Source organism: Rhinatrema bivittatum, chromosome 1 (assembly GCF_901001135.1).
Source record: "Rhinatrema bivittatum chromosome 1, aRhiBiv1.1, whole genome shotgun sequence".
Lineage (NCBI taxonomy): Eukaryota > Metazoa > Chordata > Amphibia > Gymnophiona > Rhinatrematidae > Rhinatrema > Rhinatrema bivittatum.
In genome coordinates, this window is record NC_042615.1 from 127,230,846 (window position 1) to 127,255,912 (window position 25,067).

The 25,067-nt window shown below is 44.3% G+C and overlaps 1 protein-coding gene across 3 annotated transcripts in view; it reads right to left on the minus strand.

The window, feature by feature from the left end:
* Positions 1–9,945, minus strand: part of SLC7A2 (solute carrier family 7 member 2) — a 300,155-nt gene extending 290,210 nt beyond the window's left edge. For 2 of the 3 annotated variants that reach the window (XM_029587078.1, XM_029587087.1), the window contains exon 1: positions 9,773–9,945. The gene's annotated coding sequence lies outside the window, so the exon portion shown is untranslated. The remainder of the gene's footprint in view (positions 1–9,772) is intronic. The other variant, XM_029587093.1, reaches the window with a different exon arrangement.
* Between the last annotated feature and the right edge of the window lie 15,122 nt (positions 9,946–25,067).

Below are 25,067 nucleotides of genomic sequence, written 5' to 3' on the forward strand. Positions count from 1 at the left end.
TCAGGTACTCGCTCCTCGAGGTCCTGCTCTCGCTATCCTGGGGTTCTCCATAATGGGGCTTTGTGCATATTCCACTGTACTCATTCTTCTCAGTTCTTTCCACTACAGCACTGCTACTGGAGGAGTCGCTGTTCCAGCGCCTGAGGGATACTAGCCCAGCCGAGCTACTTCTGCTGCTCACTACTGCCACCTCTGGTGGCTTCGTCACATTGTCTAATAAAAGATCAATCTCTGTGTTTGTGTATCCTAAGCTGAGCCTGACCTGTGGCCCTTCACGGGACTTCCCCCCATGGGCGTGGTCAGCTGCCACAGTGTCCAAGGGTCCACCCAAACCTCACCTGAAGACTTTCACTTACCTTAGGGCTTTCTTCACCCATCCCCAATGATCCTAATTTAAAATTCTAATTAGGTTTGCCAGTCTGTGCTGGAAGACACTGCACCCCTTCTTCCATAGGTGGACTCCATCTCTCCTCAGCAATCCTTGAAATATCATCCCATTGTCCAAGAGGCCGAAACACTTTCATCAGCACCATTTATGCAGCCATTCATTCATCTCCTGAATGCGAGCTTCCCTACCTGGGCCTTTATCCTTGATTGAGAGGCTGAATACCACCTGTGCTCCTGTCTGCTTTCCCCTCTGTCCCAGAGCCATGAACTTACTCTCGATACGATCTGTTTGGTACCTGGCAGTATCATATGAATGAGCAGCATCAGATAGTAGCCAGTAGGCTTGGGGTTTTTTGGCAATCTCACCATAATATCTTGGCACCTGCAGATAGCACATTTTCCAGGACATGTCTGATCGGCAGATGGAAGCCTCTCTGCCCTTCAGAAGTAAATCACCAACCACCAATACTCTCTGTCTCCTATGTGCAGTGGTTAATCAGCCTGTAACTTTGGGGGGGGAAAGAGGATGGACCTTGGTGGGGCAGGGCTTACTGAGCCTCTCAGTTTTGGCATTGATGGCCTGCAAAGGGCACAAGGACTGGGACAGATGGATAACCAGGACCACCAGGGATTTGGTACTAACTGAAGCTCCTTTAAATTTGCATGGCAGTTCGTGCCAACTGCCTCTTCCTCAGGCCAGCCTGAAAACAATCTACATCTTTGAGGTGTAGTTATGGGGGTTTTTTTGGAAAAATGGATTTGTGAGGCCTTTTTTGCTTGCCTGTTTTCACAAAATTATCCAGTAATGAGCTGTTCTGCATGATTTTGCATCTCAGCAACTGATTACTTGGGTATGTAAATAAACCTTCACACCTAGTGGGCTGTGCATGAAAGTGTATTAATGCAAAGGTCAGTTTTGCATAATGTTTTTTACATAAAGGGGTTTTTGTGCAGAAAACTGTGCAAAGCACCTGCAGTTTAGCATTTTTTGCACATTTTGTGCTATTTTTTGCAGGAAGCTCCCCTTTTGTGAAAATCTTTCAAGGCATAGTACATTGGCCTCCTACTCTGTAAGCCCCCAGGGCAGAAACCTAATAACTGTACTAAAATCTGTTAACTCGTCTTAAGCTGGGATTTGGAAAGGAAAGTAATTAAATCTAAAATCCAATCACTGAAGCAAGAGTTCAATACAGAATATTAAAAATGAGACCTTTATAACTATTTATACTCAGAAAACTAATGTGACAATTCTGCCAGAGCAAATGTTTTAATTATTAGTTAAGTTGCTGAGGTAAAACTGAGAATACAATATTATGTGCTATATTCCCTTCCCTGACTTTCACTCCTTCCTCCTTTTTTCTTTGTTTCCAATGCTTTTCTGTTTGAACCCAAATAGGCCCATTCTTACTCTCTGAATACCAACATTGCTTATTTCCTAATGCCTTCCAATAAACCACAACCTCGCTAGTCAATTATTTAATGTTTCTCTTTCATGTTATTTGTGTTCCTTGCATCTTTTTGCCTTGCTCTAATTTCTTACACTAGAAGGAGCAATGGAACAAGAATCAACAAAGAATGAAAGAAAGAAACATGATCTGACTGAGACTTTCAACCTCATGTAGAAATAATTATTTCCATAACACTGGTAATCTCACTAGATGATGATATGAATTTTCAACTTATTAGTTTTCAAGATTTTTTCATATACTTTTACATCTATTTTATCATCTCTTGCAGATCTTCTTTCTTAAATACCAGTAGTAAAATATGATGAACATATCACGTGTTCACGTTTATACCATCCCATTCTTCCACCACCTGTGTGTCTATGTAGCTTAAAGGTCACGCTTTTGCTTGCAAGTACATTCGTCCACTAGCTTTCAGCAAAACTGTGCTGAGCAACCCTGCCTGTGTTTGACACAGTACACACTTCTGAAAATGTCAATGGCTGAAGTGTTAGTACGCAAATATTTTCTTTCCAGTATGTCCTGAAATGAAAGGTTTCTTTTGAGACACTTCATTCACAGAATAGGAGGCGTACCACTGCAATCCACCCAACACAATGGACCTTGCCTGAAATTCTATTTGATAGTTTTCTTCTTCACAGATATCTAAGGAACTCTGTTTCTGTAAGTTTACATACAATGAATAAGGGCTGCCAAATGAGTCATTTGGATAAAGCCTTAACCTGTACTATCTCTGTTTCCAAGTTTTGCATTTGTGATGATTTGATAGGGTTCCCATTACCGGTGTCTAATGCTACACAGTAAGCTCAGAAGAAAAAAATGACATCAGACCATCAAGTGTAGTCTTTTTCAATGTGCTTGAGTGATCATTTATTTCAGGGAATCCAAAGGAGAGCAACAGGAAATAAAAGCAGAGAGTTACTGTTATGTTTCACAGGTTAAAAAAGCATCCTTTCTGAACCCAAAACCATCAGAACAAATCCATCTTTGAATCAGCACCTATCAATTCAAATCTCATTAATTCTGAATATCCAGTAATGCTATTAACCTCTAGGAATTATCTAACTTAACTCAAGCAACGTCAGAAAACATGGTTAAACTTGCCTCATTTGGCAGCATGCACTCGTGCAAGGGTAGGCAACTCTGGTCCTTGAGTGCCACAGACAGTTCTGGTTTTCAGAATATCCACAATGAATATACATGAGATACATTTGCATACAATGGGGGCAGTGCATACAAATTTCTTCCCAGCATATTCATTCTGAATATCCTGAAAACCAGACTGGATAGGTGTGCCTCTAGCAGAGGATTGGGAAACACTGATCTAGTTTTAGTACAAAGTTAAAAATAACAGACCAGCAGTCATGTTTCCTATACAAAGTATGAGCAGATCACCTGCACCACTAACAATTCCAGCTGTCACTCATTCAGTTCATGCTACTACTGCTAAAACTATTAAGAGACAATCCCTGATCTACCAAGCTGTCCTCTCTGACTCCCATGCCGGTGCTTCTCGGGGCACACCTAGCAAATCAGATTTTCGGGATATCCACAAAGAATATGCATGAGAGAGATTTGCATATAATGGAAGCAGTGCATGCAAATCTCTCTCATGCATATTCATTGTGGATATCTTGAAAACCTGACTGGTTAGATGTGCCCCAAAGCCTGGGTTGAGAAGCACTGTCCCATGCAATCACACGCGCTATAGTCCATAAAGTGTCATGCTAGAAGGGAATCAGACACCTGTTAAATCATTTTATGAAAAAGGCTGTTTTACTGAGAGGAACACAGATGGCTGGAGTCCTTTGATAAGAAACTGGCAGAACATCACTGGCTAGTGGCTTCACATACAGTATCTGTCTCTCTGACACTTAAGTACTTATCCTTCATAGTTGTGTTGCTGCTTGAAAGCATCCATTCCTCTCTGCCTGCAGAAATGCCTCTTTCTCTTTCTCTGCTGGTATAAATCCAACTTGTTTTTCTCCAGCATCATCTGAATCTGTTCTCTAGTTACTGATATTTGTTTCTATAAGTTTTTTTGGTTGCTGTTTTCTGTCTTTGTTGCCATCAAAGTGGATCACCTAGAGCTGATGGCAATAGCTAAAGGTGTTCTGCCCCTTTCAGTAATGTGGTATCTGTAAAACACTTTGCAGTATCAGCAACATGAAAAACTGCAAAAATAAACAAATATTTCCCAAATAAAAATGTGCCAGCTTCTTGGTTCATATCTCTTCCTCTCTTAGCCTTCTTCCAAGGGCTCCTGTTTCTCACTGTACTAATCCTTTGGGTTTATTTTAGCTTGGCAGCTTCCTCCTATCCCTTATGAGTTTGCAAGTCAATCAGAAATGGCCTCTACTTTGATCTCATGAGCTTTCATGTAGTTACTGAGGGTTTTCCTCCATTTTCACTTCCTTCATATATAACTCAACTAGTGCGCCCCAAACACAGTGTTCCCCTTGCCCTGTGTCCAGGAGAGGCCCCTGCAAATCAAAGTCATTCAAGAAGCCCGAATTATACCAGGCTAGTCCCTTACTCACCAGGAAGTAGACAGGCAGGGCATGTCCCAGACCTAACTCACAAACTTCCAGCAGGGTTGGCTGGAGTCCAAAGAGCAGGCCCAAAAATGCAACACGGAAAAACTCCACTAACTTCCAAATCAACACCCAGGAGGGAGCTGCTTAAGAAACCTCTCAAAGGGGATGGCCATTCCAGCACCCTCAAAGGGAAGGGCTGTGCAGACTGGCTCGTCCCCCTCCTTCAAAACCCGCACTGTACTCACTCTAGAGGAAATACCCAGGGCTTACTGCTAACGGAACAGGAGTGCCCGTTACATCTATTTTTTTTTAATTCAGCTCCAAGCAGACCTGAGGCTCTGCATCTGGGGCAGAATTGGCAAGGCAAGGACTCCACTGTGGCACCTTCTTAGTCGATCCTAGGAGTGTCGGAGGGGAAGGGGCACTTTTCAATTTCGGCAGCTTCTGGATAATGAGTCTTTGTGCACCACCCCAACCCACGCCCGCCTCTCTGAATTATTCTGATATATTACTGCCAATAAAAGCTAAAGGTTTTCATCCATTATTTTTTGATTCATGGAGAATATACGATATCACGTGGAGAAAAGTAAAGGTACCATAACAAAACCTCTTCTTTGGTTTTCATTCTGCATCCTACCTGTCTACTCCAAGGGCTAGCGACTGTTCATTATATGTCTCTATACAGCACTGTGCACGTGTATGTGCTACACAAGCAACAATAAGAAGAAGAATAACTTCAAGGAAATTACATGCTGATAAAATGGAAGATAACTAACTAGATTATAAAAATCATGAGGTCCATATGCAGAGCATATGCCCGGCTAAGTTTGGCACTTAGCAGGACAATCGCTGGGATTTGAAAATCCTGCTCGTCTGACCACAGCTGAAAACTTATCTGGCTAGGTCAGAGCTGTCCAGGGGCGCTCCCCAGCGGAACGGCATTAATCCGCAGGATAACACCAATTTTCAGTGTTATCTGGCTAACACAGATGGATAACTTTAGGACAGCCAAAGAGCAGCTCTAAAGTTAGCTTGCTAAACTTCTCCGGCTAACTTTAAGATACCCAGTTTATTCAATGCTAATACCCTAATTAATTTAGCCAGATAGGTTTATCTGGCTAACCTTCCTAGCCAGCCAGTGGCTAATTATGAACCTCCAAGAATTTATTTTTCTGATTCTGTTTTATGATTGGCAGCTCTAGAGATACAATGTCTACCACAAACCATTCAAATTAAAAAAAAAAAAAAAATGACAAAGGAGATATCTGACTGGGTGCTGTGGGCTGCACAAAGCAATGGCAAACCTCTATAGTATACTGCCAAGACGTCAAAAGCACCAATCATCCAGAATTAGGAAGAGAAGGACAGAGAAAAACAAATTAACATGAAGTTTACATTTTTATCTTTGAAAGATCATAAGCAATTTGATTAACATTAGTCTTTTTGCTTCCTGGATGGTTTTTTTGTTTTTGTTTTGCATTTGTGTGAATTGTCATTTTATGGCTTCTTGTTTTGTTTTTTTAATTGCTCACAGTTAAAACAAACTTTAACTTGCTGCAGTGGTTTTCTTGCCATCACAGTAGACCGTAAAGAAATTGGAGAAAGCGTCCAAGGGCCAGAAAAAGAAAATGAGAGTTGGATCTCTACTGTTGACTGGATAAAAACGATAAAGAAAAAGACCTGAATGATGAGTCTGACATGATCTAAAGAAGTCAAACTACTGCACAGGATCTGTAAAAATCAGATAGGGCAGAGCTTTTGTTTCTGACAATCAAGACCTACAGAAGAGTCAAAAAAGGCCTAGGAACAGGTCAAAGATAAAGAAGCACTGGGAAAATGAACAGGGAACGAAAAAGCCAGCTAAGTTTCTGAAGCTTAGAGGTAAATACTCATGCCCAGGTACGGCAAATATTAGCACAATTAGTTTAAAAACATCGTTAAGCGTAATGCAATGATGTACCAAGATTTTTCACTTGAAATGACTTGCTTTTGTGAGGGGTCAATAATTTGGTTACAGATTCTTAACACCATATAGAAAGTGTCTGCAACTGGCACTGTCAGCGTGTCCTGTACATCTCTGGCAGACTGTATGAGGCGTATGCATGTTGCGTTTCACCTCAGTAAGGGCTGTACATCTCTGGCAGACTGTATGAGGCGTATGCATGTTGCGTTTCACCTCAGTAAGGGCTGTACATCTCTGGCAGACTGTAGGAGGGGTAGGCATGTTGCGTTTCACCTCAGTAAGGGCTGTACATCTCTGGCAGACTGTAGGAGGGGTAGGCATGTTGTGTTTCACCTCAGTAAGAGCTGTACATCTCTGGCAGACTGTAGGAGGTGTAGGCATGTTGTGTTTCACCTCAGTAAGAGCTGTACATCTCTGGCAGACTGTATGAGGCGTATGCATGTTGTGTTTCACCTCAGTAAGAGCTGTACATCTCTGACAGACTGTATGAGGCGTATGCATGTTGTGTTTCACCTCAGTAAGGGCTGTACATCTCTGGCAGACTGTATGAGGCGTATGCATGTTGTGTTTCACCTCAGTAAGGGCTGTACATCTCTGACAGACTGTATGAGGCGTATGCATGTTGTGTTTCACCTCAGTAAGGGCTGTACATCTCTGATAGACTGTATGAGGCGTATGCATGTTGTGTTTCACCTCAGTAAGAGCTGTACATCTCTGACAGACTGTATGAGGCGTATGCATGTTGCGTTTCACCTCAGTAAGGGCTGTACATCTCTGGCAGACTGTATGAGGCGTAGGCATGTTGTGTTTCACCTCAGTAAGGGCTGTACATCTCTGGCAGACTGTATGAGGCGTAGGCATGTTGCGTTTCACCTCAGTAAGGGCTGTACATCTCTGGCAGACTGTAGGAGGGGTAGGCATGTTGTGTTTCACCTCAGTAAGAGCTGTACATCTCTGGCAGACTGTAGGAGGTGTAGGCATGTTGTGTTTCACCTCAGTAAGAGCTGTACATCTCTGGCAGACTGTATGAGGCGTATGCATGTTGTGTTTCACCTCAGTAAGAGCTGTACATCTCTGACAGACTGTATGAGGCGTATGCATGTTGTGTTTCACCTCAGTAAGGGCTGTACATCTCTGGCAGACTGTATGAGGCGTATGCATGTTGTGTTTCACCTCAGTAAGGGCTGTACATCTCTGACAGACTGTATGAGGCGTATGCATGTTGTGTTTCACCTCAGTAAGGGCTGTACATCTCTGATAGACTGTATGAGGCGTATGCATGTTGTGTTTCACCTCAGTAAGAGCTGTACATCTCTGACAGACTGTATGAGGCGTATGCATGTTGCGTTTCACCTCAGTAAGGGCTGTACATCTCTGGCAGACTGTATGAGGCGTAGGCATGTTGTGTTTCACCTCAGTAAGGGCTGTACATCTCTGGCAGACTGTATGAGGCGTATGCATGTTGTGTTTCACCTCAGTAAGGGCTGTACATCTCTGGCAGACTGTATGAGGCGTAGGCATGTTTGTGTTTCACCTCAGTAAGGGCTGTACATCTCTGGCAGACTGTATGAGGCATAGGCATGTTGTGTTTCACCTCAGTAAGGGCTGTACATCTCTGACAGACTGTGTGCAGCGTATATGTTTTCAGACCAATGCAATATCGGCACACGGAAAACAGGCGCTCATGATTGAGCGCCCACTCTCCTAACACGCACCGATGCACCTCTTCAGGGCGCCTGACATTATGTTAAAATGGGCTGCCATGGTAAAAACGAGGCACTAGGGGAAATTGTGCGCCCCTAGCACCTCCTCAGCAACGGGCGCCCAGGAGAGGTGGCTGTCAGCGGGCTAGGAAAATGGACGCTCCTGGTAAAAGTTACATCCTGGTAACCAAGGGTCGGCGCGTCCATTAGGTGAACTTCGGCGGTCGCCTAGGGCGCTGAGCCGTAGGGGGCGCTGAAGAGCAGCCACGTGTTGCCGCAAGCGGGGCCCATCCCGCTCGCGGCAAAGAAAAAAAGAAACAGTGTCGCGCCCCCCCCCCCTCCCCCCACACCTGTTTCGGCTGCGGCCCTGAGAAGCACACAGTCTCTATTTCTCTTTGCCGCGAGCAGGATGGGCCCCGCTTGCGGCACCACGTGGCTGCTCTTTGGCGCCCCCTATGGCTCAGCGCCCTGAGAAGCACACAGTCGGCACTGAAACAGGTAGGGAGGGGAGGGGGGGGGCGCGTGACAGTGTGTGCTTCTCAGGGCCGCGAGCAGCCTAGAAACAGGTGGGGGGGGGGGCGCAGCCCCAAAACGGGTAGGGGGGGCGCAACCTGAGGGGGGGGGAGCGGCAGCGCAAATGTCGCCTAGGGTGCCCAATACCCTTGCACCGGCCCTGCTGGTAACTGCTGTGCATCTCTAATAGACTGTGCAAGTGCAGCGTGTGTGTGTCACCTCTGTAACGCCCTGCAGTGTGTGTTCTAGATACCACAATATGTTGCCAATTTCTTATCAAGGGGCTGTCAGACCCTCTGCTCCACCTAGTAGCAATCCTACGTTTATATAAGATAATATTGCAAAAGCTCCGGCTAGTTCCACACCATGTGGATCCCTGGGGCTGATGGTGTTGTCTGGTGTGTGTGTGTGTGTTCTGTGTATGTTGTACACCCCAAATAGCAGCCTGTACCAGGTACCCTCAGTGTCTGTGTGTTGTAACTAATACATTCCTGTCAGCCAGTGTCTCTAGCTGGCTCTGCAAGTGTGGACACCCACTGCAATTTCTTCTGGCTTTTCTCCATTCTACACTTTTCACATGTTCAAAAGTGAAGAAACTAAGTTTTCCTTATTTACTTACAATTTTTACCCAAAACATGTTCACGCATTACCAACACCACTTTCTAACAGCTTTGAAATGATAAATTACCAGGAAGAGTTATACAATTTTTTTTTTTTTACAAAACTCTAAATCGTCATTACATATATCCTATCCTACATGTACTCCCTGTACTTTACACAGCACAATCCTCTGTAACAGTCAGGAGGGAAAAAAAAAAAACCCCACGACATAAATTACATTGGATATATATAGCCAGAGATCATAAGTGATTCTTAAAGTGTCCATCTCTCAGTTCAGTATATTGATGGCTGAGAGCAGCACCTAAATGCAAAACCTGAAGCTGTACCAGATCAACTAAAGTGTTTCGGTTTTCCCTAAAATTGTATTTCTCTGGATGATGATTTCAGCCCTTTCACCTTTCTACCCGAATGCATCGCGACTCTCAACAACTGTTGCCAGCAGAAATGCAAACTTGGCCATATGGAAACGCCTCCCAGTTTACTCTGGAGCAGTTACTAAATTTAACAGCACACAAGCCACACACACACAGAGGCACAAAAGCAGACCTAAAGAAATCTGCTACTCATACTTCATGTGCCTACCCTGTTTGCAGTCGGATCCTCCTTCCCGCTAAAGAGCTGCAAAGTTTTCCCTGGCCCGCGGGGCTCGGCCGCTCCTGAGCACGTTCCTTCCAGCCTGCAGAACTAGGAAGGCAAAGCCACTGCCATCTGCGAGCTACTCGGCGAGCACAGCAAAGGGGCTATAAATACAAACTCACCTAGTCTGAACCAGCAGGCAGCAGCAGCAGCAGGAGGAGGAGGAGCTGTAGTAAGAGCTGGGAGGAGGAAGGAATCGGAGCTGTGCCGTCCACCTCTCGGCCCCCAAATGGGAGAGGAGGGATCCTGCAGCTGCACGCTCCCTCCGGCCAAATGCTGAGGGGCTAATGATCTGATGTGCTGCTAGATGCCTTTTTTTTTGTTATCGTGTGTTTACAGGGAAATACATTTGGAGCTGCCGGAAAACGTTCCCCAAAAAGCTGCACGGCAGCTGTTTGGAAAGTATGCAGCCAGTTTTCCCCCCTCCCGGGACTGCTGAAGGATGCAGTTAATCAAAGAGAGGAAGGACACGGACTCGACTCGTTGCAATAAGGGCGCGCGTAGGAGAGGTGCCCGGAGTGGGCGTGCGGGCGGGCAGAGCAGCCTCAGACTCGGCGCTGTCTGATTCCCTGGACTGCAAGGGTTTCTGTTCCCTCCTTCGATCGGTTTTCCCAGGGCACGGGAGGAAGGGAGGGTGCAGACGGCAGCTGCTGCAAACCAGCAAGAGGCTCACCTTCTGATTCTGAGTTGTATTTCCTGCCTATAAAGAAATCGAGCCAGACTTCCCTGGGGCTCACCCAGCAGTGTGGCGAAGCAGTGCCTTACCTGAGCTAGTGTGTGTGAGAGAGCACATGTGACCTGGGTTTGCTTAACATAGGCAATCCCACGGCTCTCCTGCTCTGCTTCTTCCACCCAACCCCAAACACAAACTTACACTGAGCACAGGCCCTGCGCTACTGTGTGTACATACTGTGTAATTGCACAGGGTGGCACAGAGGGACAATGGAAAAAGAAGAGGCTGTGAGACCACCGGTGGACCCCGTCCCACTGGCGTCCGAGAAGAGGAAGAAGCCCGTGAAGCCGAGGACTCTATCCTACCAGCAGCCAGGAAAAAAAGGAGTCCCGCGAGGCCGCCGATGGACTTTATCCCACCGACGGCCCGAAAGAGGAAGATACCGAGAAGCTGTTGGTGGACCCCATTCCACCAGTGGCCTGGAAGAAAAGGTGGCCTGCAAGGCCATTGGTTGATCCCGTCCCACCGGTGGCTGAAGAAAGAAGAAGGAGCCTGTTCTCCTACTCCTTCTCGGTGCCGTCATACACTGTGCAAAACATGTGTAGCTAGTACAAGTTCTAAGCTGATCTTGCAATGCACAAGATCAGCATAGAGGACGTGCTAGCCTGCTGTGGTTTGAATAGCGCAGGGGCTGGCACATGAGAAGGAGCAGCAGAATGGCTCCCGCTGGGGGGGTGTGAATGAGAGCCTTACTGGGGTGTAGTGTGTATGAATGAGAGACTCACTGGAATGTGGAGGTGTGGTATATGTAAATGGGAGCCTGTCGTGTGCGCGTGTGTGTGTGTGTGCGCGTTACCTCACTAATCTGGAAGTTACCTCACTTCATACTGGAAGTTTTCAGATACGAAGAGCGGTGAATTTTCCATCCTTATTAGTTTTACTTATTGGATGTCTGAGTCTACCATTTTGAAATAATTTATTGTTGTCTGGGAAATTTTTAAAATTTTGTATGAGCTCTTAATTATTGGATGTTATGCTATTCCTTAGATCATTGGAAATATTATTTTTAGTGATGTGCATAAAAAAAATTTCATGCTGGTTTGTTTTTCGGTTCGGGGGTGGGCCATTTCGGTCCACCCCCGAATCAAAAATTATTTTGTTTTAAAAAAACAAAAAAACCCCACCCAATCCTTTAAATGTAAAACGGAAAATGTCATAATGCCTTTGTATCGCTCCATGGTGAGACCCCACCTTGAATACTGTGTACAATTCTGGTCGCCGCACCTCAAAAAAGATATAATTGCGATGGAGAAGGTACAGAAAAGGGCGACCAAAATAAGGGGAATGGAACAGCTCCCCTATGAGGAAAGACTAAAGAGGTTAGGACTTTTCAGCTTGGAGAAGAGACGGTTGAGGGGGACATATGATAGAGGTGTTTAAAATCATGAGAGGTCTAGAACGGGTAGATGTGAATCAGTTATTTACTCTTTCAGATAATAGAAAGACTAGGGGGCACTCCATGAAGTTAGCATGTGGCACATTTAAGACTAATCGGAGAAAGTTTTTCTTCACTCAACGCACAATTAAACTCTGGAATTTGTTGCCAGAGGACGTGGTTAGTTCAGTTAGTATAGCTGTGTTTAAAAAAGGATTGGATAAGTTCTTGGAGGAGAAGTCTATAACCTGCTATTAATTAAGTTGACTTAGAAAATAGCCACTGCTATTACTAGCAACGGTAACATGGAATAGACTTATTTTTTGGGTACTTGCCAGGTTCTTATGGCCTGGATTGGCCACTGTTGGAAACAGGATGCTGGGCTTGATGGACCCTTGGTCTGACCCAGTATGGCATGCTCTTATGTTCTTAACTAAAAGCCCCCCACACTCCCAATCCCCCCAAGATTCCCTGATGGGCTAGCAGGGGATCTGGGAGATCAGAGCGATCTCCAGCTCCCGGGGGCCGTCAGCTGCCAGTACTCAAAATGGCACCAGTGGCCCTTTGCCTTTACCATATGACATGGGTCAGCCAATGGCACCAGTAGACCCTGTCACATGATAAGGTCAAAGGGCCACCGGCGCCATTTTAAAAACCTACACGTCTCTTATAAGAACATAAGAACATGTCATACTGGGTCACACCAAGGGTCCATCAAGCCCAGCATCCTGTTTCCAACAGTGGCCAATCCAGGCCATAAGAACCTGGCAACTACCCAAAAACTAAATCTATCCCATGCTACTGATGCTAATAATAGCAGTGGCTATTTTCTAAGTCAACTTGATTAATAGCAGGTAATGGACTTCTCCTCCAAGAACTTATCCAAACCTTTTTTAAACCCAGCTATACTAACCACATCCCCTGGCAACAAATTCCAGAGTTTAATTGTGCGTTGAATGAAAAAGAACTTTCTCCGATTAGTGTTAATCTTCATTGGGGATGGCCCCTAAAAAAGAACCCGGTCAGTTCTGTTTAATACATCACCTGTCTTGCCCATAGGGGAAGTCCGTGAATGAATTTTAGACACACTATTGTGCTCAATGCAATACTCCTCAGTGGAGCAAGCAATTTAGCCAGTCATGCACTGGGGTCAAGGGGCATTGCTAGTGAAGACAGACATAGAGTCAGCTTTTAGATTGTTGCCAGTTCACCCGGAAAGCTTCAATTTGCTAGGTTTCCAGGTCAAAGAAAAATTTCACTTCAATAAATGCCTTCCCATGGGATGCTCCATCTGTTGTGCATACTTTGAAAGGTTCAGTACCTTCTTGCAGCAGACAGTAGAGAGATTGGTTGAGCTAAATAGGATTGCCATTATTTGGATGATTTTCTCTTTGTTGGCCCAGAAAAAGGTGAGGCATGTCTGGAGGTGCTGCAAGCTTTTCAGGACAAGACAAGGGGGCTGGGCATGCCCCTAGCACAGAATAAAACTGAAGGGCCAGTACAAACAATTACTTTCTTGGGGATTGAGATTGATTCGGAGACAAGGCTACCAATGGACAAAATTGAAAAGGTGAGGAGATTAATTGGGGTTACAACACAAAACAAGAAGATAACATTGAAGCCCATGCAAGCCTCATAGATCATCTTAATTTTGCTTGTCGAGTGATGCCCATGGGTAGGGCGTTCATAAAGAGGCTAGCAAGTGCTACAGCTGGAACAGAGAAAGCATACCGCATCATTAGAGTCACGAAAGGGATGAGAAAAGACCTAATGGTATGGGGCCAATTCCTGGAGGGTTACAATCAGGCCAATACAGTAAGGACGCGGAAGAAAGAGTGTGGTAGTGCCGGGCGCACCCTCGTTTGCCGCATGCACAGTCCGGATCACATACCACTCGATACAATATTTAAATGGCATGCAAATGCAAGCCGCGTCCAAAGCGCGTCCATGAAGCATTTTACTGTATAGAGCGCTATTAGCGCCTATACAGTATCTTGGGTGCGCTGGTACCTGTCATTTCAAATGTCATTTCAAATGAAGTGGATACAGGAGAAGGGCTGGTGCAGTTTGTTTTGTTGTCCTTTGCAAATGATTGCTTCACTGCCTCACCCCCTCACCCGCCGGGACAAGACCTTTAGAGGAGCCAGGATCGGGCAAACTTTCCCCCAGCCCCCGCTCACCTGCCCTCGCCCTGTCCATAGGTGCCGGTCTCCCATGCGGGTGCGCTGACAGCTCCGGAGCAGCCCCAGTCCTCTCTCCCCAGTCTTCTCTCCCCTCCTCCCGGGGGCAGCCGGCAGCGAGAGCGGCTTCAGCAGCCCGGGGCGGATTGGGCGCTCCCCATGCGAGCCGGCTTCCAGCAGCCCTCGCCAGCGAAGATGCATGAGCGCATGCCGTGACCTCGGACGTCCAGCCAGGCGCTCAGGTCACGGTGTGCGTTCATGCACCTTTGCTGCCATGAGCGCCCGCCTGTACGTTCAATTTGGGTGCTCAAGGCAGTGAAGGTGCATGAGCACACGCCGTGACCTCGGACGTTCAGCCGGACGCTCAGGTCACGGCGTGCGCTCATGCACCTTCGCCAGCGGGGGCTGCTGGAAGCCGCCTCGCATGGCGAGCGCCCGATCCGCCCCGCCGGCTGCCCCCGGGAGGAGGGGAGAGAGGACTGGGGCTGCTCTGGAGCTATCAGCGTGCCCGTATGGGAGACCGGCACCCATGGACGTGAGCGGGGGCTGGGGGAAAGTTTGCCCAATCCTGGCTCCTCTAAAGGTCTTGTCCCGGGGGGTGAGGGGGTCAGGCAGTGAAGCAATCATTTGCATGCGCTCATGCACCTTTGCCAGCAGGGGCTGCTGGAAGCCACCTCGCATGGGGAGCACCCGATATACCCCGGGCTCCTGAAGCCTCACAGGAAAGTTTGCCCGTGAAATTTCGTCTCTCTCTGCTGGGGCTTGCCTGACGTTCCACACTAACGCAGGGGTAAGGGTAGGCAGTAAATTAGCAGGTTAAACACGCGGCAAAACTGCAGGTTAAAAAGGCGATAATCGGGGCGCATGTTACTGTATGGGAGGGAATAGCTAATCTGATTGTTTACATCTCATATACATGCCGCGGGCGGAAAGGGTTACCCGTTGATTTCAAGACGTGGTAAGGATGGGTTAAAAGGGATAGTGAATCGAGGGTTGGACTTACGCGGCCAAATTGTGGGTACAAAGCGGGTTAGAAGCAGGGTAACCGCGGCCGCGCTTTACTGTATCGGCCTTAAAGGGAGAACAATAATAAGGCACCCAACAGTTAGCAATGACATGTAGCTTTTCATAGATGCAGCTGGGGGAAAGAGCTTTGGGACATAATTTAAGGGAAAATGGTGTGCTGAAAAATGGCCAAGAAAATGGCAATTTGAAGATAAAGCCAGGGATGTTACATTTCTGGAATTGTTTCCTATATTAATAGCTTTACATATTTAGGAAGCAGATTTAAAAAATAGGAGGGATGGTGTTCTGGGCTGATAACATGGCAGTAGTACAGGCAATAAATAGGCAAACAGCGCACTCAGATTGAGGGATGAACCTACTCAGATGGCTAGTTTTGAAGTGCCTGGAGCTAAGCACCGAGTTCAAGGCGAAGCGTGTGCCTGGTAAGTGGAACGACATTGCTGATGCTCTTTCTTGCTTCCAGTGGTGTCGTTTCTGTCTACGAGCACCAGAGGCAGAAGCATAGCCTATGAGAATATAGCCATGGCTGAGGAACATTGGGCTCTTAGAACATTAGACCTGGTGCAGTAGTCCCTGGCCTGGAAACGTTACAAGCAGGTCCAGGTCTGGCTGGCCTGGGGAGTGGTGGAATAATGAATAACAAATGGTGGGGCAGCACAGTACGGCTGTCCCAGCCCCAAACATCTTGCACAATACAGCATGATGAGGGGCAAAGTGGTAGAAAAATAATAAGTGAATAATGATAGAAAAGGAAATGGTGGTTGCTCAGCCATTGGGCTACTGCTGTAAGACAATCGTTGAGATTAGCAATTGATGAAATGTGGTCAGTTCCCATTTTGATGCAGAGTCGAATGTCATCCACAAATAGGTGGCAATCAATTTTGAAGAACCGAATGAGGTCACTGATTGGACAGATGTAAGTTTTGAAAAGGATCAGGAGGAGAATGAGGCCTGAGATACTCCACATGTGAGATCCCTGGGAGTGGATGATTTGTTGGCCCAAGAGACAAACTGTGTTCTTTCAGATAGAAAAGTTTCAAACCATTTGAGGGCGGAGCTTTCAATGCCAGTGTCCTCAAGCATTGAATCAAGAGTTGGCGGTCTATTGTGTTAAAGGTGGCAGAAATATCTAGAAGGTCAAGGAGGAATTCGCCACCTCAGTCTGCAAACAGGTGAATGCTGTTGATAATGGCCAACAGGATGGATTCTCTTTACTTGTTACAATTGCCAAACATCATGTAATCACCTATGGATAGTCTGACATCAATTTTCAAGAGGTTTATCTGGCTAACATCAGAAGTTAACTTCTGATTTTCATAAATTTCCCATGCTAATGGCCAAATTTGTCTGTCCAAATTCAAAGGGCAAATAAATTTAACAGGTCAAAAAAAGTGGCATCTTTGGATGAATTCCTGGGCGGGTTTTAGATGTATCTGTTCTGCACAGATTTTTAATACTAACTGGTTACATTTATCCTGACAGCTCCAGTTACTCAAATGGCTGCCCTAAATCTAGCCAAATTTTGACCAACCAGATTTAGGAGACTTTTCAGCCATGAAACTATCCTAAATCTACCTGGTTATCTTTACAGCCCAATGGCTTACTGAGAAATGAGAACTGACCCTATAATGTTTTCTGAATCAAGCTATAACAATGTAGGAGTTATTGCTGCTTTAAACAAGCTCTTAAGCTGACCAAAAGGCTACTGTGACTGCATTTGGTCCTAGATAACAGAAACACAGAACCTAAGAGCAGCTGAGTATCACAAGACCTATTATCTAGTCTGCCCAATATACTTCCTAGTGCTATGCAACGGATGAGCTCTGATTTTCCCTTCATCCCTTCACAAATAAGTCTCTTCTGTTTGGATCTTGTACTTCATTACATTTTGGTAGTGTTTTTGCTTTCTTCCAGTAAGAGGCTGTTTTATGCACCCATCACACTTTCTGTGAATATTTTCTAATATTACTCACCTATCTGCTCTGATCCTCATACTATTATTTTATTTATTTAAAACATCTGTTACTCGCTTAATCAGTAGCCTGCTCAAAGCGAGGTGCAATCATCACTGCTTGTCCTTCACTGTAATGTATGCAAAAGTCTTAGAGTTCCAATCCTGGGATTTCAGCTGTACTGAAATGTTTTCTCTTTTCATTTGAGAGCTTTTGTTAGGGGAAGTGAGGTTTTAAACATAAATTTCCCTTTGAAATTGTTAAATTAAGGACAGTTACCTTATTTCATAGAATTAAACATGATTAAACTTTATATTTTGCATTAACTGAATGGAAGGAGCAATGACTCATTTCTGACATTGAATTACAACAGTAAGAAAATTACTGATAACTACATAAATTATATTTGAGTATGTTAGGATAACCATAAAAATGAACAGAGCATGCCATTATAATATTTAAGCTATTTCTGCAAATGTATTTCTTTTAAAGTCATCAAGAATGCATTTCCATGAAGTATTCTTGTGCACAGTTATTTTAAATGTTATTGTGCAAGTATCTTCTGTGAAAAAAAAATGTCATAACATTGTTTAGCTGTCAGTTCCCCTGTCCCCCCCAGCTCCAGGACCAATCCTAGAGACCTCACAACCTAATGGAAAAATAAGGCTGCAGCAGTAGCAATAGGAAAACTGCCGTCCACCTCAAAGCCACAACTAGGCATTAAAGTGCCTGGGATAGGCAATCTGTATGGCATCCATCTGAAGCTCTGCCGCTGCCTGGATCCCCACTCCTCTTTCCCTCCATTCTGATCCCTCAAACCCCTTCCACCACCAAATGGAAGGAGAACCGAACTCTGCCTGGTTTTTCGTGCACTGCCGGCACATGCTTGAATTTAAATCATTTTCTCGCCCCCAAAGGAGCTATGTGCCCTGGGTGGCTGCCCCTCTTGCCCACAATCCTAGCTCGCATAACTTACTTTCCTGCCTAGACTAGCTGCAAACTCAAGTTATTCAGATTTCATCTCTACTTGCTGTCTTTGGCGAGAGCTAACATCTTCTTTATCTACTTCCAAATTGTCTACCTCACGGCCTTCCACTGACCTAATGCTAAGGAGGTGTAGCAGTCTTATGGTGAGGGCATTGGGCGCTCATTCAATCAGTTCTAGGATGCAGGTTCAAACTGGTCGTCTGTCACTGACTTTCTAGGCAAGTCACTTTATCTCCCCCCTCAGTTAAAAATAGAGCATCCGTCTTGACCAGGATTTCCTAGTCAATTGACTTTTTAAAAAATAGTTATTCCAAGTTTGGCCAGGATGAAAAGGATGGCATCCATATTATAAGTGTAACCCCCGGGAGGGAGAGCCCAGATAACTGTCCCCAAAGGCACACAGTAATAAAATATGTACCAGGACTCTCCAGGATAGCAATCAACATCTGAATTGTCTAGGACGCCCTGTGTGTGTGTGTGTGTGTGTGGGGTGTGGGGGAGGGGGGGAGCTTAGTTTCAAGGCCCTTTTGCTTTTAAACAACTAAAGTACCTTTTAAGTCCCTCTGAAAACAGCACTGATGATCTCCACAGTTTATAGCAGCAATAATCGCACAAATAGGGAAGGCAGAGCCCAGGAGTCTGGACTGATCCGTGGTACCACAGGAACAAAAATTAGCAGCTAAGAACCAAGTTTCCTTTAGTGTGCTTGTATTTCCCAGCCCTCTCCCACCCAGTCCTAGCTCATCCTTAAATGTATAGGCAGGTGACACTTTCACACACAAAAAAAATAATTTAATTAATTAATTAATCAGCCTTTTAACTTAAATTCAGGAATTCCTCACACTTTAACAATAGTTTAATCATTCCCTTGTAGGTCACTACCAGATCTCTAGTGGATACACTAATACGTTTAAAGGACCCTAATTGTACGCAGTTCTACTCCCATAGCCAACCTAAAACTAGGACCTGAACAAATTTAAAGTGACGGCAGCAGTCCAGCAGCAAGGGGGTGGGGGTGTGTCTCCTTACTCTTTTGCATAAAGTGTCACATGTATGATTTTTTACCCGCAGGTGAGAAGTTGTACATGTGCATCCAATGCAAAGAGCTCTTGTCTCTCAGAGAACAAGTCCGATCTCTGGAGGCTAGAGTGGCAGACCTGGAGGAGCTGAGGCAGACAGAGAGGTATATAAATGAGACCTTCAGGGACATAGTAGCCAAGTCCCAACTTCAGTCTGGCAGCCTTGGTGCTGCCTTGGAAGAGGAAGGTCTCGTGATGGGAGAGCATCAACCTGGTGCAGCAGGAAAGGATCCTGTAGCAAGGACCTGCTCTCCAGGTGGTGCATTGTCCTCTTGCACCAAGGATGTATCTCCCAGGGCTGCTGCCCAGGAGGGAAGGGTTAGGCCAGCCATCATAGTTGGTGATTCGATTATTAGGAATGTAGATAGCTGGGTGGCTGGTGGGTGTGAGGATCTCCTGTAACATGCCTGCCTAGTGTGAAGGTGGCGGCCCTTATGTGTCACCTAGATAGGATTTTAGACAGTGCTGGGAAGGAGCCAGCTGTCATGGTACATGTGGGAACCAGTGACATAGGAAAATGTGGGAGGGAGGTTCTGGAAGCCAAATTTAGGCTCTTAGGTAGAAAGCTGTAATCCAGAACATCCAGGATAGCATTCTCTGAAATGCTCCCTGTTCCACACGCTGGTCCCCAGAGACAGGCAGAGCTCCAGAATCTCAAAGCATGGATGAGACGATGGTGCAAGGAAGAGGGATTGTTTTGTAAGGAACTGGGAAATCTTTTGGGGAAGGGGGTGTCTTTTCCAAAGGGATGAGCTCCATCTTAACCAGGGTGGAACCAGGCTGTTGGCACTAACCTTTTAAAAGGAGATAGAGCAGCTTTTAAACTAGAAAAAGGGGAAAGCAGACAGTCGCGAAGCAGCGCATGGTTCGGAGGGAGGTATCTTCGAAGGATACTAATAAAGCATTAGAGTTAGGGCATCCCAACAGAGAGGTTCCAGTAATAAGAAAAGTAGTCCAAGTGCCTATAATTAAAAACGCACCTGAGCTAAAAGATTCCAATTTATCCTGAAAAGCAGAATGTTAATACAAACAGAAAACACACTTTGAAGTGTTTGGTCTGACCCAGTATGGCATTTTCTTATGTTCTTATGTTCTTAATGCCAGAAGTAAAAGAAGTAAGATGGGAGAATTAGAGTGTATAACACTGTATGACAGACTGAATTGGCATCTCAGAGTTACAGTGGAAAGAGGATAACCTATGGGATCGTGTTATACCAGGGTACAAATTATATCGCAATGACAGAGAGGAGCATCTTGGTGGCAGGGTGGCGCTTTGTCTGGGATGGTGCAGAGTTCAACAGGATAAAGACCCTCTGTGAGACTAAATGCACAATCAAATCTTTATGGTTAGAAATTCCTTGTATTTTGGGGAAAGAGTATATTGATAGGCATATACTACCATCCACCTGGCCAAGATGGTGAGATGGACAGTGAAATGGTAAGAGAAATTAGGGAAGCTAACCAAATTGGTAGTGCAGTAGTAATGGGAAATTTCAATTACACCAATATTGACCTGGTAAGTGAAACATCAGGACATGCTAGAGAGATAAAGTTCCTGGATGGAATAAATAACAATTTTATGGAGCAATTGGTTCAGGAACAGATGAGAGAGGGAGCAATTTTTAGATCTGATTCTCGGTGAAGCTTAGGATTTGGTGAGAAAGGTAATGGTGGTGGGGCCGCTTAGCAATAGTGACATAATATGATCAAATTGATTTCATGACTAGAAGGGGGACATTAAGTAAATCCATGGCTGTAGCACAAAACTTTCTAAAAGGAAACTTTGATAAAATGAGAAAAATAGTTTAAAAAAAAATTGAAAGGTACAGCTACAAAGGTAAAAAGTGTACAACGGACATGGACATTGTTAAAAAAAAATACCAACCTAGAAGCACAATCCATATGTATTCCGCACATTAAGAAAGGTGGAAAGAAGGTCAAACGATTGCCAGCATGGCTAAAAAGTGAGGTGAAAGAGGCTATTTTAGCCAAGAGATCGTCATCTAAAAATTGGAAGAAGGATCCATCAGAAGAAAATAAGATAAAGCATAAGCATTGGCAAGCTAAATGTAAGACACTGATAAGACAGGCTGAGAGAATTTGAAAAGAAGTTGGCCATAGAGGCAAAAACTCACAATAAAAACTTTTTAAAATATATCCAACACAGAAAGCCTGTGAGGGAGGGACCGCCAGATGATCAAGGGGTTGAAGGGGCACTTAGGAAGATGAGGCCATTGCAGAAAGATTAAACTATTTATTTGCTTCAATTTTTACTGAAGAGGATGTTGGGGAGATATTCATTTTGGAGACGGTTATCAAGGGTGATGATTCAGATGAACTGAACCACATCACAGTGAACCTGGAAGATGTGGTAGGCCAGACTGACAAACTGAAAAGCAGTAAATCACCTGGACCAGATGGCATACACCCCAGGGTTCTGAAACAACTAAAAAATTTAATTTCAGACCTATTTCAATTAATTTGTAACCTATCCTTAAAATTATCTGTCGTACTTGAAGATTGGAAGATGCCAATGCAACCCTGATATTTAAAAAGGGCTCTAGAGGTAATCTGGGAAACTATAGACTTTTGAGCCTGACTTCAGTGCCGGGAAAAATTGTGGAAACTGTTAAAAAGAATAAAATTACAAAACATTTAGATAGACATGGTTTAATGGGACACAGCTAGCATGGATTTACCCAAGAGAAGTCTTACCTCACAAATTTCCTTCTTTTTTTGAAGGAGTGAATAAATATGTGGATAAAGGTGAACCAGTAGATGTGGTATATTTGGATTTTCAGAAGGTGTTTGACAAAGTCCCACATAAGAGGCTTCTAAGAAAACTAAAAAGTCATGAGATAGTCATTGTAAACTATTGTGATGGCGAAACTGAATGATGGTATATAAAACTCGATAAATAAATAAATAAAAATAAGAAAACTAAAAAGTCATGAGATAGGAGGTGATGTTCTTTTGTGGATTGCAAGCTGGTTAGAAGACAGGAAACAGAGAGTAGGATTAAATGGTCTGTTTTCACAGTGGAAAAGTTAAACAGTGGAGTGCCTCAGGGATCTGGACTTGGACCGGTTCTTTTTAATATGTTTATAAATGATTTGGAAAGGGGTACGATGAGTGAGGTGATCAAATTTGTGGATGACACAAAATTATGCAGAAGAGTTAAATCTCAAGAGGATTGTGGTAAATTGCAGAAGGATCTTGCGAGACTGGAAAATTGGGCTTCCAAATGGCAGATGAAATTTAACGTGGACAAGTGCAAAGTGATGCATATAGGGAAAAATAACCCTTACGTAGTTACACAATGTTAGGTTCTATCTTTGGAATTACTACCCAGGAAAGAAATCTAGACATCATAGTGGATAATACATTGAAATTGTTGGCTCAGTGTACTGTGGAGATCAAAAGAGCAAACAGAATGTTAAGAATTAAGAAGGGAATGGCAATTAAAAGGATGGATGTCTTAATGCCTCTATCACTCCATGGTGAGACCACAATTTGAATACTGTGTGCAGTTCTGGTCGCCGCATCTCAAAGAAGATATGGTTGCACTGGAGAAAGTTTAGAGAAGGGCGACCAAAATGATAAGGGGCATGGATCGGATGCCATATGAGGAAAGGCTAAGGAAGTTAGGTTTGGAGAAGAGATGACTGAGGGGGATATGATAGAGGTCTACAAAATCATGAAAGGACTTGAACAAGTTAACATAAATTGATTATTTGCTCTCTCAGATAATAGAAATATTAGGGGGGCACTCCATGAAGTTAGCAAGTAGCACATTTAAAACAAATCAAATCTTTTTCACTCAGCTCATAGTTAAGTTCTGGAATTCATTGCCAGAGGATGTGGTTACAGCAGTTAGTGTAACTGGGTTTAAAAATGGTTTGGATAAGTTCCTAGAGGAAAAATTCATAAACTGCTATTAATAAGCAATAGTAGCTTGAGATTTATTTAATGTTTGGATACTTGTGACTTGCCTCTAGATTCATCAGAAAGTGTTAACACATTGATAACGCCCGCGTTAAGAAAAAAGGGTGTGTTTATGGAAATTTTACAATTACCGTACCACATGGTAACTTACTGCTTTGCATCGGTAGTATTGCATGGTGTGGTAATCCCTCTTTTCACTTCTTGTGCTAAGGAGAGAGACAGACAGACAGACAGACTATCTACAAGGCCCTCATAGTAGTTAAGTATTTGTATCTCTGTGGGAGGGTCATCTAGTGGGTCGAGGTGAGGTGTTGGTGGTGGTTTAGGGTTTGGTGGCCAGTTTCGCATGTAGAGTGGGACGTGCAGACAGCGCAGTGCACCTTGGTGAGGATTTGATGTCGTTTGGAGTGAGGAGGGTCTCACGGGGATGAAGTTTCTGCTATTTTCTCTCACCCTAGCTTGATAGACTCTATAACAGGGTACCATCAAGCTGGGGTGAGATAATATGGTACAAAGTTTCATCTTTGTGAGACTTTCCTCACTCCAAATGATGTAGGTCTTCACCGGGGTGTGCTGTGCTGTTTGTGCGTCTCGCTCTGCATGTGAAACCACCAACAACAACTCACCTCGACCTATTGGATGGTCCTCCTATAGAGAGATAAATAGGTGCACATAGTGAGACCCTCTTCCCATCATGCGTTAACACAGTAACGCATTTTGATGAATGACCCGGTTGGGTTGGCCACTGTTGGAAACAGGATGCTGGGCTTGATGGACCCTTGGTCTGCCCCAGTATGGCACAACTTAGGTTCTTATGTAAAGTAGAGCTGAGTGGCTTCCAACTTAACTTTACTTATAGTTGATCAAATGGTAAAAAAAAGGTTGGGGTTTTGTTTTTTTTACAGCTTTTTGATGTTAAATTGGTTATACATGTGGAAATTAATATGTGTGACCTTACTCTTTTGGTAAAAGTCTTTAATCGATAAAGCCATTTCTTTAGTAATTTAGCTCCTTCTCTTTCCTATTACTCAGATCAAAAAAGTGTAAACCTTCCTTCTCCCAGATTTATACCAGATTATTCCCACTGTGAGATGGTCAGATTAGTAGTCCCATTTACTTAATACCTCTTCTGCAGTCTTCACCAGTTCCATAGATCTTCTTCTGGAAATTCCAAGCTGACACACTTGGGTCAGTAGTGAAAAAATAATCTTAAATATAGCTTAATAACTCCTCTCTGGAAATGGATGTGAAACCAATCCTCTGAATGTAACAACTGCTCTTCAAAGTCTTCCTGAGTGAAAGCCTGTCCAACTCAAAGTTTAAAACAAATCTGAGTCCCTGGGCCCTAAGATACTTAGGTAATAAAAACAAACTCTCAATAAAAGGGTAACCAATGAGAGACAAGAAGGGCGGGAAAATCTTCCCTCTCCAGCAACCAGTCTCCCAAAAATCTGGACCAAATTTAGGGCTAGGATACTCTCTTTACCCACGTCTCTCTGAAAAGAGACCATAAAGAAAAAGAAAAAGCAATCAAAAGAGGAACTGCACAAGCAGGACCGTTCCTCTACAGGGCAACGCAAGGAAAATCTGAACTAAGAATCTGAGCCCTAAAATGGTGGCAGGGGCTTATAAAGGCTTAAGCACACGCTATCTCTTTCCTCCACATGAGGGAGGTCAGACCCCAGTCTCTATCCACTAAGCTCTCTGTTCCTCCCTTAGCTCCTTTAAATCTTTATGCATGAAAAGTAAAGCATTTAATTGGTCATTATAGCACTATGATTATTAACTTCTGAACTGATGTAATGGATCCATTTGTTTTATTCAAACTACATTTTACTAAACAAGCAAAATTGCAAAATGTATCATCAGCTGCTGATGTTTATTAGATTATGACTTCTTTTAAGACTTTGCTCTTTTGCTCCTCAGGAACTGAGATGTTTCTTTATTTTTTTATTTAGACATTG